Here is a 15,943-nt window from a genome sequence, read left to right on the forward strand (position 1 = left end):
AAAGGAATACATCACTAGAATGAGACATATCTATTTTATTTCATATATTTCTTTGGATAGTACTGGATATATTTATCCTCATTTAGGAAGCATGTTCTTAAAGCATGGTATCTACTAAAAATGTATGGCCAAACAGGCACATGAAAAGATGCTCAGCATTGTTAAGTATTAGAAAAATGCAAATCAAAACTACAGACTACAATGAGGTATCACCTCACACCAGTCAGAATGGCCATCACCAAAAAGTCTACAAATAATAAATGCTGGAGAGGGTGTGGAGAAAAAGGAACCCTCCTACACTATTGGTGGGAATGTAAATTGGTGCAGTCACTATGGAGAACAGTATGGAGGTTCCTTAAAAAACAAAAAATAGAGCTACCATATGATCCAGCAATCTCACTCCTGGGTATATATCTGGAAAAGACGAAACTCAGATTCAAAAAGATATGTGTACCTCAATGTTCATAGCAGAACTCTTTACAGTAGACGGGACATGGAAGCAAGCTAAATGTACATTGACAGATGAATGTGTAAAGAAGAGGTGAGGTACACACACACCCACAATGGAATATTACTCAGCCATAAAAAAGAATGAAATAATACCATTTGCAGTAATGTGGATGGACCTAGAGATTATCACACTAAGTGAAGTAAGTCAGACAGAGAAAGACAAATATCATATGATATCACTTATATGTGGAATCTAAAAAAATGATACAAATGATCGTACTTGCAAAACAGAAATAGACTCACAGACATAGAAAATAGACTTATGGTTACCAAAGGGGATAGTTGGGAGCAGGGAAGGGATAAATTAAGAGTTTGGGATTAACATATACACCCTTATATATAAAATAGATAAACAACAAGGACCTACTGTATAGCACAGGGAACTATATTCGATATCTTCTAAAAACCGATAATGGAAAAGAACCTGAAAAAGAATTATATATATATTATATATATCTGAATCACTTTGCTGTACAACTGAAACATTGTAAATCAACTATACTTCAATAAAAAAAACTTAAAAAATATATGGCCTCCTTTTTTCCCCCTGTTTATTCATCATATATGAATAAACTAATCAAGCTATGAAACAGAACACTTAGATAACAAAGTGTGTTATTTATTTGTTAAACAGAAAAACTCATTTTTTATTTTTAGACTCATTAAAATTTTTTTTGAAATATTTTCTTAGAAAATATTGGCTGCATGAAATACTTGCATATTTTTTGGTTGATTGAAAACTGAAAGTGCCTTAAGATCCTTGTTTGACTTTATTCAGGAAAGTAAGCACTCCCTGAGAACGTCTGATTATATTTCAAAGTCCAGAGCTATGCCATGTGGCCACACCTAGGTGCATGGTGGGCTGGGAATCTCATTATTTTGAATAGGTGTTGAATGAGCCAATGTACTCCATCTACTGTACTGATAGTGGTGGAGGGCATATGCAGGAGAGAGACTGAATAGGTGAGAGAGAGGGAGGGAGGGCTGAAGGAAGGGAGAGAGAGTTAGAGAAAGAGGAAGAGAGAGAATTATTTCAGTGGTCAGTAATCTAGACAAAGGAGTGCACAGTGGGCAGGTGGTGGTGGTGGTAATAAGTGAAACAGCCAAGCAGCATTCTGAAAAAAAAAATGTTTTTTTAAAAAGAATTTGTCAGGAGAGAAAGCCTCAATAGGAATTAAGTGGGACTGTGTTGAAGGGAATTTAGAGCTGCTGTACAAGCAAACAATAGTCTTTGAATGACATTGACAGAAGAAAGTGTTATTATTTTTTTCTTTTTCACTAAAGTTTTAAAAATACTACCATCAGGTTAGATTTTTATGTTATAGTAGAATTTTGATTGTATAGCTACAATTGTGTTTTTGACCCAATCTCTTTATGACAAGTATACTTGCTACTGTAGGTAGGTAATAATTTGTAAAACAGTTTAATTAAATGGTACCTAAAATGGAAGATGACAAAGAAATAAGGAGTTTTTAAATGAATGCTTTGAGAAGACTCTATATTCACTTCAAAGATAATTTTTTGTCAAATTAGTTGTATGCTAGAAAATTCTAAAAGACAAAAATATATAAGAATTATAGATTTAGTTGTTTGCAGGGTTGTTTTTCCTCTAATTTGAAGAAACCATGAAAGGAAATAGTATATGATGCATTATGAGAGTGATTAGAACAATAATTAAAAAAAAAGAAATCCTACGACAAAACATTGAGAAATATTTTATATATTTGTATGTTTAGAGTTAAAAAGAAAATGTTTAATATTTGCTTGTGGGACTTCTCTGGTGGCTCAGTGGTTAAGAATCCGCCTGCCAATGCAGGGGACACGGGTTTGATCCCTGGTGCAGGAAGATCCCACATGCTGCGGAGCAACTAAGCCCGTGCACCACAACCACTGAGCCTGTGCTCTAGAGCCTGTGATCCACAACTACTGACCCCATGTGCCACAGCTACTGAAGCCCGGGCTCCTAGAGCTCATGCTCTGCAACGAAGAGTAGCCCCCGCTAGCTGCACCTAGAGAAAGCCCGTGCACAGCAAAGAAGACCCAATGCAGCCAAAAATAAATAAATTTATATATGTAAAAAGATTTGCTTGCATTGGTATGTGTTATTTTTCCTTTTAACTGACATTTTGCTTAACTGATAAACTATCTGTTTTGGTTGTGTTAGATAAGAAGGTACTAGATATAAAGCTAAAAGATGCAACTGCATATAATAGGGCAGTTTAAAATAGGTGTCTGTACTGTGTTTGAAAAATAAGAATATAGTATGCTCTTACACATGCACATATATATTTCTAACATTTCAACATATAAAATTTATTAAACTTAGCTTCTACCATTAGCTTTTCAGTATATTACTGTATTATAATTACATTCATCTATCACCAATCTGCCTTTTTTTGATCCATTTTAAAGTATATTGCAGACATCAGTACATTTCTCCCTAAATATTTTAGCAATGCATATCATTAACTATAGTTCAATATTTTTTATAGTTCTTTTTCTCTAGAGGTAAAATGTACATGCAATAAAATTCATAAAGCTTAAGTTATGCTTTCTGACTTTGTCAAATGCATTCACCTTCGTAAACCAAATCTCTATTAAGATGTAGACCAATACATTACTCCGGAAAGTATTCTTGGGTCTATTTGCAGTCAATCTCTGTCCGACTTCCCCCTCAAGAGGCAATCATTTTACAAATTGTTTTTCATTTTATAATTTTTAAAAATTATGAATTAGCTTTCTCTTTTCTAGAACTCCATGTAAATGGAATCACACACTGTGTGCACTTTCAGATAAGGCCATTTTACCCAGCATAATGTTTTTGAAATTCATTTGTGTTGTGGGTATTGTTAGTTTGTTCCTTTATATTTCTGAGTATATATTCTATGGATACACCAGTTTGCTTATTAATTCTCCTTCTTATGAACACTTGGGTCGTTTCCAGTCTTTGGCTATTATTAATAAAGCTATAATGAATATATCTTTCCATTACTCTTAAATAAATACCAATAAATAGAATTTCTGGGTCATAGCGTAGGTATACATTTAGTTCTATAAGGGACTGCCAGACCTTTTCCAAAAGAGGTTGTATCACTTTACACCCCCAATCAACAATGCACGAGAGTTCTGAGTGCTCTACATTTCTGTCAAAATTTTATGTTGTCTTTTTAATTTTAGTCATTCTGGTGGATGTATAGGATATGCATTTTTTAAAAAGATTTTTGTTCCTGGGCATTCCAGCCCCTACTTTCATAGACAACTTCAATATGCCTAGATTACTTGACCCTTGCATATCTTGCCCTATAAAAGTTGAGTGTATAATCCAACTGACACTACTAAAGTGAATTTCTGATTGTCTTCTCTCTAAGACAGCCTGCATGAGTCAACAGGATAAGTATGTTAATTAGTTTGTGTAACTACTGTTGCACCCAATGAGAAAGGGAGGTGAAGGCTATTCTTCTAATTAGACAAAGAAAGCCCCAGTATCTTGGGGACCTCCAGACTGTTAGAATGGATGCACCTGTATAACTCCACGGTTGGTATGATTGGAATGCAGACTTGAGTAGTGAGAAACAGCAGCTGTTATATTCCTTCTTTGGCTAGAATTTCTTCCCCACTGGCTCTCAAGAGGATGAGAGGCAACATTAAGGGTAGCTTATATTATAGTCATAATTTGAAAGTGTGTGTGTCTCTGCAAAGGCTAATTTATGTGATAAAAAGGGATCTCTCTTAGCCTGATCTCATGAAGTAGGAAATCAATCCTTAGTTAGACTGATATGTTATGATCTACTCTTGGAGAATATATCTTTTGGGTCCTTCGGGAAGCAATGCTGAGAGTGAGTTAGGGCTGCAAGAAGTTTGTATTACTCAGCTAGGGCTGCCATAACAAAATGACAGAGATTGGGTGACAAACAACAGAAATTAGTTTTCTCACAGTTCTGGAGGCTGGAAGTCCAAGATATAGGTGTTGGCAGTTTTGTTTTCTCCTGTGGCCTCTACTGTTGGCTTGCAGATGGCTGTCTTCACCCTGTGTCCTCACATGGCCCTTTCTCTGTGCACACACTACCCTGGTGTCTCTTCACACTACCCTGGTGTCTCTTCCTCTTCTTATAAGGATACCTGTCATATTGGATTAGGGCCACACCCTTATGGCCCCCTTTAACTTTGATTACCTCCTTAAAGGTCCTGTCTGCAAATGCAGTCACATTGAGGGTTGGGGCTTCAATGTATGAATTTGGCGGAGACACAATTCAGTCCATTATAAGCCTTATTGATAGGTAATACCTGTGGAAGATAAAAAGGGAAGGAAGCATTAATTAGGCAAGGAAAGCTTTCAGACCATGATGCAAATCTAACACCTGTGAAAGGAATGAGGGAAGGAAGCAGAAGTAGGTAGGGAGAACCTTAGCCAATAATGCAGATCTTGGCAAATTCAATGGAGAACTTGGAGCAAATACTGTACTTGCCTATTAGGATCCTGTAATGGGAAGAAATGGGCAGACCCTAGTACACCTGCTGTGCTCAGTCTTGGCTGAGGGCTTCATGGGAAGAGTATAGCCTTTAGGGCATGAAATATATCCACTTAATACCCTGATGGTCACTTTGCTTATTTGATGTTTTTCCCAGTAAATTTATAGATCCTATGTTTGATTATTATAAACAATGCTAAATCATGTACATCTTCCTCATAACATTCCAGAGATAAGGACTATCCTTTTATCAAATATCAGTATTCTATTTACCAGGTGGTCCAGTTATCAGCATTTTATAAGGAGATTAGACCAGGACCTAGGCCTTCTTTCTTTCCCCAGGACAGTCACCCCTCCGCAGCCAAATGAGGAGGGAAATGAATCCCATCCAGTTGCTTTAACTCCTTTCTCCCAATTGATTAATACCTAGAATTTAGATATTAGACTTATATGTTTATCTCAAATGTTATGAAAAGACAGGTTTATAAGACAGAAAGTAAATTAGTGGTTTCCTGGGACTAGAGGTGGGAACAGGAATTAACTATACATGGACATAAGAGATCTTATTGGTGGAATGAAAATGCACTAAAAATAATTTGTGATGGTGGTTTTACCACTTGATAAAATTACTAAAAACATTGAATTGTAAATTTGAAATGGGTGAATTTTACTATATGTAAAATATAGCTCTATGAAATTATTAAAAAAATGAAAGCTGAAAGTAAAATCCTTGTTACAAAGACAGATAAAAACCTGTCAGATTTGGGAGAAAAAGCATATCTGAAGAACATGTTTAGTAAGTGCAATTCAAGCTATCAGTCTTGTAAATCACGAACTTTCTTAACAAACAGTTTTATCTTGAGGTAACATCCAGTTATTATATATTCTATACTTTTATAGTATGAGTAATTTTCTTTAATTAATTGAAAAAAGCTATATAAAATTGAAACTACATTAAGTGAAAATTGCCCTCCCTACCCCAGATAACGAATGACAAAGATATAATAATTTTCTAATAGTGAAAGGTCATTTTGAGAAAAAATAGGTATAAATAGCATCCAAAATTCAAATGATAGCAATGGGAGATATTTGATATGTCATGATATACGACAGATTAAAGAAATGGTCTGGAAGTATCCCACATATATGCAGTACATAGGACATATATTTGAATCCCACACTGAGAGGCTGTTCTGCATTGTTGATCATAAATTGAATTGGTTAAGTAATTTAACTGTGAATTTCTGAAGGTCAAAGACATTGTTTCCCTGGCATGTTTTACTTGTTCTGTATATATTTAGTAATAGTACATACTGGGCCAATTTCTTAAAGTAATTCAATTATAGTAAATGATAATACTCAACTAAGAGAGTCATTAATCACTTTTCATCTATCTCTTGCAGGCATTAGGTTCTTTTTATGGCATAGACTTTGTAATGATTTAGTTTTAGGCAATAATGCACAAATATATTTAGTCTTAGTAATTCATGAAGTACTAAAATATTGAACAACTTAAATCAAATCCACAGTAAATTTATTGACTGGAAAAATATAGCATAATTTCACATATTTTAATTTGAGACTGTAAAGTTTATGATATGTTAAATATTTGGAATGAATAATTTTTCATTCACTGTTACAATTTGTAGGTCTCAGGAGAAGCCTGTTATAGATACCCTGTTCTCTGTCACTTTTCTACTCATCTCTGGTAGGAAAAACAATTTTTGTAGCACTGGGAATTTTTTTCCTTACATACCTACTTGCTATATCACCATCATCATTATCATTACTTTGTTTATGCCATTACAGAATATTAGCTTCAGAGTTTTTCCTATTCTCCCTGTTTCTCAGGAAGATTTGAAGTAAGCATCAAGCACCTTATTTTCTAGGCCTTCTAATGTCCTTCCTCACTGTCTTCAGGGTCAAGAAGGGAGCGGTGGCAGAATCACTTGCATTAATCGACTTTAGACTCTCTGCAATTTGCTTGAATTCATTTGTTCTGCTTTTCAGTGCCAAATGTTTGAGAGAAAATAGAGTTTGGGGATATAATAAATTATGTGGGTAAGTATATACACTTTGAAAAGTATCAATTCATGATTACTTTCATGGCTTGATTGCTGGGGGTCCATGAGCTCCCCTATTCTTTTATCCTTTGCTTAGGAATCTTTAGACCTCTAGTGGACTTTAACTAAATCTTCGTCATGGGCATAGTTATCTGTAACCAAGTGTGTTGGAGGGTAAAATCCTTCAATAAAAAATGACAGGATTGGGGCTTCCCTGGTGGCGCAGTGGTTGAGAGTCCGCCTGCTGATGCAGGGGACACGGGTTCGTGCCCTCGTCCGGGAAGATCCCACACGCCGCGGAGCGGCTGGGCCCGTGAGCCATGGCCGCTGAGCCTGCGCGTCTGGAGCCTGTGCTCTGCAACGGGAGAGACCACAACAGTGAGAGGCCTAGGTACCGCAAAAAAAAAAAAAAGAATCCTTTGTTATGTGGCAGTTAAAAAAAGAAACCAACTTAGCTTGAGATATAGGAAAATTTACTGAATCAGGAAGGAATATTTACAGTCTTTGCTTGGAACTTTCTGGATCTGAAAGCCATATTTGCTCAGACATATTAGGAAAACATTGGCTATATGGGAAGTCTTCAGAATATATAGTGTGTTTAAAGAAAATTCCTATAGCATGGAAGGCCAAATTTAAAATTGAAGGTCAAAGTGACCTCTTAAAAAAATCTAGTTTTAAAAATCTTGTTTTTAAAAAAGAAACTGGAAAATAGAAATAGAGATAGACTGAAACTGTGGGAAATAGGAATAGAAGAATTAGTAATAGCATAGTGAGACCAAATTGGGGTACATTTAATAATTTATAACCCCAACTGAACTTATATAAAGTGCAGGTAGCATGGCAAAACTTGAAGAAAGGAGATCTAGGTCTTATGTGATGGTTGCAGAGGCTATTTGGAGAACCATGAAAGTAGAATGGACACCTAAGGGCAAGGAAAAGCAACAGCTGAAAAGAGACTTTAAAAAATGGAAAGGGAGGCAAAGACTTTTAAGGTAGATCTTAGAAAGCATTTTAAGAGCAGGTCTAATTCAACAATCTAGGAGCCAAAGTGGTGTGCAAACGTAAGAACCTGGAAAGACTCTTCTGTAGGAATAAGGAGCTAGAGGCTCAAGGAATTCCGAAGCAGGCAGTAATGACAGAAGTCAGGGTGACAGAAATCTGACATAAAAAATAAATGTGTGGCACATAATAAATTATGTGGGGAGGGAGATCCTGTGAATGTTTTTCAGATGGCTACCTGTATTGTCACTATTCTTCACAATAGTGAAGAATCTTTCTCAGAAAAAGAACAGAGGCTGTATCTCTTGACTGAGTCCACATAATTCAGAATTGAGGTGCAAGAATGTAGGAATAAAGGCGGACATGGAGAGGCTCTCAAACACATTGAAATGTGATGTTATAAGGAGACCCGGGCTTGTAATCATCGTTACAAAAGTCTATAAATATTTTCAACACATAGTCTTCCCAATGGCAGTATCTAATCCAGTTTTACATTGAGGAACTCCAAAAAATTGAAAAGGATTTTTTCAAGACCCTAAAAAACCTGACCATGATGCTTTTCTCTTTTTCTTGCATTTTTGCCAGTCAAATGGAGTCTGATCAGTCAATGAAAAAAAGTCTGTTATTGCATTAGAGAATTGTGCATGATTTGTAAAATACTATAGTATTCATTTGGGTCTTGGATTCAATTCTGTTTTTATCTTTACTGATACGTTGAATAATTATGAATCTTGTATTGTCATTTGTGCCTTGATATCAACCTTCCATCTATTCTAGGAATTTAAAAGTTGGACATTTAGGAGACAACAGGTGAGAGTTTCCACATAGGACTTAGGTCCAGGATCCATATTTAAAGTGAAAGATAAGTGTCTAGTTTGGATGGAGCTGTGATGCTTTCGTTGAAAACCTTCCTGGGACAACGCTTAGGCTCTGGTTTGATTCTGGAATGAAAGGCTTATGGCTTTGGCTAAGCTATGAAAGAAGAAAGGAGAGATCTTTCAATTATCTGAATTAATCTATGGGAGTAAAGGATTTGTAGTACTGTTTTATCCACAGAAGAAAAAAGATTTAGTGCCCCAAGTGTCAAAGGAAAAACTAAAAAGATCAATTAAAATGCCTTGGCACGCTTTCTCTATTCCCTTTGGATTTTGGGGGTAGTAAGAGTGAGGCTACTATAATAGTTGTTTTTTTTTTTTTGGAGTTTTTGCTCATTTTTGATTTCTTGAAGTAGTAAAATATTAAAATATTAAATAATCTACTCCAGCATTTCTCAGTTTTTACTCATCAGATTGCAGTAACCTAATGCTCAGTACCTAACACAAAAACAAGCAAACCAGCAAACAAACAAAAGTTTACATGTCAAAAACCTTTAGAAAATAGGAAACACTATACCTCACCTCTTCTTTACATGGGTTAAGTGATGATTTTAAAATCACATTGTTGGTCTGTGTCTTCTCTTAGAAGAACATTTAAGATGTTTAAGTTAGTAAAACTCCTCCATTAGTAGCTTAGCTTGCTCAGTATACTCATACCTTGTCTCTGTTTATAGGAAGAGAGCAGAACTAACTAAAAATTCCCCTCTGGCTAAATATACTCTGGCTAAGTATATTCTCTCTGTTCCTTTCCTCTCTGTTCCTTTCCTCTCTCTCACTAAAAATTATTAAGTACATAATTAGCTAAATGATTTTAACAAGATAAAAATGGTGCTCTTAAATTAAGAGTTGTCTTCCTTCTTCCTGGTACAGGAGAGGAAGACACCTTTACAAATGGAACTTTCCTTTGTAAATTTAAATTTCCTTTACAAAAGGAAAATTTATGTTCTGTTTTTAGAGATTTTCCTGCATCTGCTATTCCTCAAATGCCTTCAGCTCAAAATAATATCAGAGTCATATTCGAGGTGGCATATTTTGTTTCTCTTCAATATATTTATATAAATATATAATTATATATATAAAGTACAGATACATATATCTGCTGTAATGTAATATGCATCTATGCTATCTATCAGCAATCAACAAAATTCATTTTGAAACAAAATAAATGATTAAATAGTTCTTATCCTCTTCAAGTTTTACTTTATTTTTTTTTTGGTAGAGATTTAAAAAGTTCTTTGGTTAGGTTTTGTCAAAGCAAAAATTGCACTGGATAAAGATAAACAGACAAAGAGGATGTTATTCAAGGCAGTTGCAATAGGACAGTAAAAGCAAAACTAAGTCTCGACTCCACTGAAACAATGGGCAGGAGGATTTTTAAGAACTGAGGTAAACTAGTGGAAAAACACTGAAGGGGAGGTTGATCAATGGGATCTGTTGAACACATTCAGTTATTTCCTGAGTTTGCATCTATTTTTTCTCTGTGATTAGGCCATCTGTGTTTGCTAATTGGTGCTTATCAAAGAAGTTAGGCTCCTGCCCTCTTCCAGACTGGGAGATAGGGGCACTGTCTTCCTTGTTGATTACATATCAAAAGGACAGACCCCAGGCTCTTGAGAAAGGTGTTCCTGGGTTATAAAACAGCCAAGAGGCCTTTAAAAAAATGTACCTCTCAAAGGGGCAAAGAAAGAACTTAAAATTACGAGTTTTCTAAAGCAAATGCTCCAAGAGAGGCCAGGGCCCAGAGTCAGGAAGAAGCCTGTCTAAAATTTAACCAGGTCAACGGGATTGTTAAGGCTCTCTTGGTCAGTTATTTAATTAGAACTCTTTGCTTATAAACCCAAAGTTCCTAATTATACAGACAAGTTTTTGATATTGAAGAAGCATATGAATGGTGTTTTGATCTTCAGTAAGTTTTCTTCTTGTGCTAGACTAGATGATGTAAACATGTAATCAAGTGATAATTAGGGATAATACAGATAATGTGAGCTTTTTTGGAATGAATTTTTTTTAGACCACTCCTATGATGAGGTTTTGATGTATTAATTGATGTGGGTATTTCCTTTGCGTTTTTAAGTTTTTGAGAATTTTCCCCCAATCTTCATCAATTAAATATCTTTATTAGCATGTAGTTTAATTCCTTTTTAGTTGTCATTGAAATAAATTGGTTGCTTTGATGTGAGAACTATTGAGTTTCCTTTTATTAACCTACAGAGATGGATTTAACTAAGACCAAAAGCTCTGAATTTTCTGAGCTTTTCAAGCTCTGCTTCCAAACATCCAGTTTATAGCACGTTAGTTCTACAATCTTTGTCCTTGCCCCAATACAAGTACATGGCATTTACTCCATTTTTAATAGACAAGAAACATGTTCAATGCCTGAGTCTGGTTGTTTTGTTTTATTCAGTCTTCTTGTTTTAACACAGCTTAGTCTTTCTCTTCAACTCCAAGTTTATAACAAAAACTAATTATTAAAAAAAATGAGTATCTGAATCTTACTGAGGAAATATAATTAAAAATAAAATCTCCTGCCAACCCAGTGAATCCTCTCCACGAAATGTAAAAAGAATGAAACAGTTTTTTTAATTGTAAAATCATTAAATCAGACTGTGATGTGCATTATAGGCAATATGCTAAAGAAATTGAAAAGACAAAAAGAAATCATACTCTTTTTATGTAGCCAGGCAGACATAATCCATTATGTACATGTTAATTGTCTTTATCCAAGGAAAAAGAAAACTTCCTTTATCTTCTTGACAAGCAGGAAGTTATAACTTGGAGCCAGGCACCTCAGCTAAACTCCAGAGGAGACAGGGCAATAGGGCATCATCCTCCCTGATGTTCACATTTCAAAGGGATTGATTTCAGGTCCCTAAGAAAGACCTTCCTAGGGATACAAAACTGGCAAAAGACTCATTTAGCTTTTAAAAAGATTTACATACATCTCAAAGAGACAAAGAAAGCATTCATACAGATAGGTCTTTTTTTTTTTTTTAAACCACAAACCTCCTCATTTATGTTTTTTGGAGGTTCATCAATTTCTTTATTTTTATTTTTAATTCTTTTTGGCTGTGTTGGGTCTTAGTTGCGGCACACAGGATCTTTTGTTGTGGCGCACAGGCTTCTCTCTAGTTGTGGCGTGTGGGCTCCAGAGCACAGTAGTTTTGGAGCTCAGTAGTTTTGGCACGTGGGCTTAGTTGCCTCGTGGCATGTGGGATCTTAGTTCCCTGACCAGGGATTGAACCCACGTCCCCTGTGTTGGAAGGTGGATTGTTAACCACTGGACCACCAGGGAAGTCCCACAGATAAGCCTTTCAGATAAAAAATTAACTCTGGTAATAGCTTTCTTTCTGATAGGCCTCCTTTCTTAGATAGGCCTCCTGTATAAATTCTTTTAGATAGTTAAGGAAAAGATAAAAGCTTTTCTTGAGTCTGCCAGGTCTTGATTGCCTTCAGCTCAAAATAATCCATATGCCAAAATGACACATTTTGGGGACTTGTATTCTCCCCTCACTCCCAAACAGGTGCTTCCTTAACTAAAGGCATCCGTTGTGAATTAATGAGAACACTTTTACATTTCACCAGAAATTATTTTTAAAACCTCACAAAATCTGTTTCTTTAAAACACCATAGAGCCGGATCAAGATGGTAGAATAGAAGGACATGGAGCTCACCTCCTCCCACAAATACATCAAAAATACATCTACATGTGGAACCAGTCTCACAGAGTATCTGTTTAATGCTGGCAGAAGATCTCATAAAACCAAAAATGCAAAAACGATCACCATGTAACCGGGTGGGATGAGAGAAAAAAAAAAGAAAAAAAGGAACTGGGATGGGATCTTGCCCCTTGGGAGGGAGCTGTGAAAGAGGAAATGTTCTCTCACCCTAGGAACCCCCTTTACTGGCGGGGAGATCAGCAGGACAGAAAGTGAGCTTCAGAGGCTCAGAGGAGAGTGTAGCAGCTGGACTGTGACAGGCAGAACAGAGAGAGACCAGCACGAAGGGTCCTGGCCACCTCCCTGCGCCCCCCAGCCTGAGACAGGCACCTGCTGGTATGGGCAGGTGCTGGTGCAGAAGTTCAGGCTTCAGAGGACAGATGTGGGGAGAGGACTGGGGTTGGCTGCACGGAGACAGCCTGAAGGGGCTGGAGTGTGCTCCGGGCTGCAACCAAGAGTGTGTGCGGGATGGAGCGCGGGTCCGCTATTGAAGCCCCATTGTTAACCTCTGTGCTTGAAGGGAGGGCAGGGCCTGCCACAGCAGCCTCATTGTCACCTGCTCACAGGGGGAGTGGCTTTGCCTCTACCAGTTCTGGCTGCTCGCAAGTGCCAGTGGGTTACCCACTCGTGGAGGTGGGACTGAAACCCGAGCCGATCCCCAGGGGCTGTGTGACTTAGGAAGCAGGGCTGAAATCTGAGCTCTCTCCCCACTGCTGTGCAATCCTCAGATTTACACCACCACAGGCTTTGTAAACTCAGTACCTGTGAGACATCCCAGCAGAATACTGGTGCTCCTGTGGCTGGGGCATGTCTGGCATTAGCAGCTGTGGGCTTTGTGGGTGCAGCCGCTGATACACTGAGGCAGAACCAGGGTCTGGGCTATTTTGCTAGCTCCCACAGTGGGTCCAGGTGTGTGACTACTGCATCCTGGTGCCTGTCTTCAGTGGATCTGTGCCTACAGATCTGCACTAGTGGCTTTTCGAACACAGTGCCTGAGGGACACCAGGGCCTATTGCTTGCATTCCCATGGCTGAGGCAGGGCTGAAGGCAGTGCAAACAATAGTGTACTTTGTGAGCCTGCACATTGAGTGATAGGTGACACCACAGAGTGCACTTCCCAGTGAACAAGTCCTGCAGAGAAATACTCAATGGCTCATCTCCCAGGGAGTGTGTTTGAGTACCACCTACCTCACACCACAGTTCAGAAACAGATCTGGTGGCTTCTACTCTGACATCTGGGGAGGAGACCTTGCCCCTGACAGGGCTGTGACAACCACAGAGCAAAGAGGAGGCCCTGCTCAACATCCAGTGCAGGCTCTGGTCACCACAACACAAATCACACCACCTATCAAGGGGATAGCAGCCAGCACACACCAAGGAAAGACACTGCAGGCATCCATATTAAAAACAGCCCTTGAACCCAGAACCTGAGACTCACGCAGGCTACAAAGGGATGCTCCCACATAAAAATAGCCCTCTAAGACCACAGTAGATAAGTGTTTCTCCTAAACTCAGAGTCAGAGAAATACAAGTAAAATGAAGAAGGAGGGGAACTATTCCCAATTAAAAGATCAAGAGAATTCCCCTGAAAGAACAAACAATGAAACAGATCTCTCCAGTGTAATAGACTCTGAGTTCAAAAAGGAGGTAATGAAAGTATTGAAGGAATTAAGAAAGGCCATTGATAGAAATGCAGATTACTGTAAAAAGGAACTAGAAACTATAAAGAGGAAACAAGTAAAATTAGAAGACTCATTTGCCCAGATGAAAGCTGAGCTGAGCTAAAGGCAATAAATAGTAAACTGAATAATGTAGAAGAGTGAATAAGTGATCTGGAAGATAGAATAATGGAAATCACCCAATCAGAACAGCAGACAGAAAGACAAATTAAAAAAATGAAAGAAGTATACAAAACCTATGAAATAATGTAACGCATGCCAATCTATGCATAATAAGGATCCCAGAACGAGAAGAAAGAAAAAAGGGGATGCAAAATGTATTTGAAGGAATTATGGCTGAAAATTCCCAAACCTAAAGAAAGAAACAGATATCCAAGTAGAGGAAGCACAGAGGGTCCCAAACAAGATGAACCCAAATAGACATACACCAAGATATATTCTAATTAAAATGGCAAAAGTTAAAGACAGAGGATTTTACAGGCAGCAAGAGGAAATCAAAGAGTTCATTACAAGGGAACTCCCATAAGGGTATCAGCTGATTTCTATATAGAAATGTTGCAGGCCAGAAGGGAGTGGTAAGATATTTTCAAAGTCCTGAAAGGGAAGATCCTGCAACCTAGGATACTCTACCCTGCAAGATTATCGTTTAGAATAGAAGAAGAGATAATTTTTCAGACAAACAAAAACTAAAAGAATACAGCAATACTATACCTATCCTAAAAGAAATATTGAAAGGTCTTCTCTAAATAGAAAAGAAGCAAGAATCTATAGGAAAGAGAAAATCACAATTGGAAAGTAAATCACTTAAGCCAGTACACAGATTAAACAATTTTTTTGTGTGTGAAAGCAATGATAGCTACAATGGACAGCAAAAGGATAAACGTGAAGATGTAAAAGAAGACATCAAAATTAGAAAATTTGGGGAAGGAGAGTAAGAAAATGCAGATTTTTTTTTTTTAGAATGTGTTTGAACCTATATGACTACCAGTCTAAAGCAAGTAGATATAGTAATTGGTTAACGTACTTAAAAAAAAATAGGATAACCACAAATCAAAAACATACAATAGATTCACAAAAACCAAAAAGAAGAGAATACAAACATAATATAAAAGAAAACCACCATACCGCAAAAAGAAAAAGAAAGGAATGAAGAAGAAACATAGAATCACCTGGAAAACAAGTCTTTAAAATGGCAATAAATACATATGTATCAATATTTACCTTAAATGTCAATGGACTGAATGCTCCAATCAAAAGACACAGTGTGGCAGATTGGATTAAAAAACAAGAGCCTAGAGCTTCCCTGGTGGCACAGTGGTTGAGAGTCTGCCTGCCGATGCAGGGGATGTGGGTTCGTGCCCCGGTCTGGGAGGATCCCACATGCCATGGAATGGCTGGGCCCATGAGCCATGGCCGCTGAGCCTGCGCATCCGGAGCCTGTGCTCCGCAGCAGGAGAGGCCACAACAGTGAGAGGCCCACGTACTGCAGAAAAACAAAAACAAAAACAAAACAAGAGCCTACAATATAGTGCCTACAAGAGACCCACTTTAGAGCAATGGACACACATAGATTGAAAGTGAGGGAATGGTAAAAGATATTTAATGCAAATGGAAATGACAAGAAAGTGAGGG

Source organism: Globicephala melas, chromosome 7 (assembly GCF_963455315.2).
Source record: "Globicephala melas chromosome 7, mGloMel1.2, whole genome shotgun sequence".
NCBI classification, from domain to species: Eukaryota; Metazoa; Chordata; class Mammalia; order Artiodactyla; family Delphinidae; genus Globicephala; species Globicephala melas.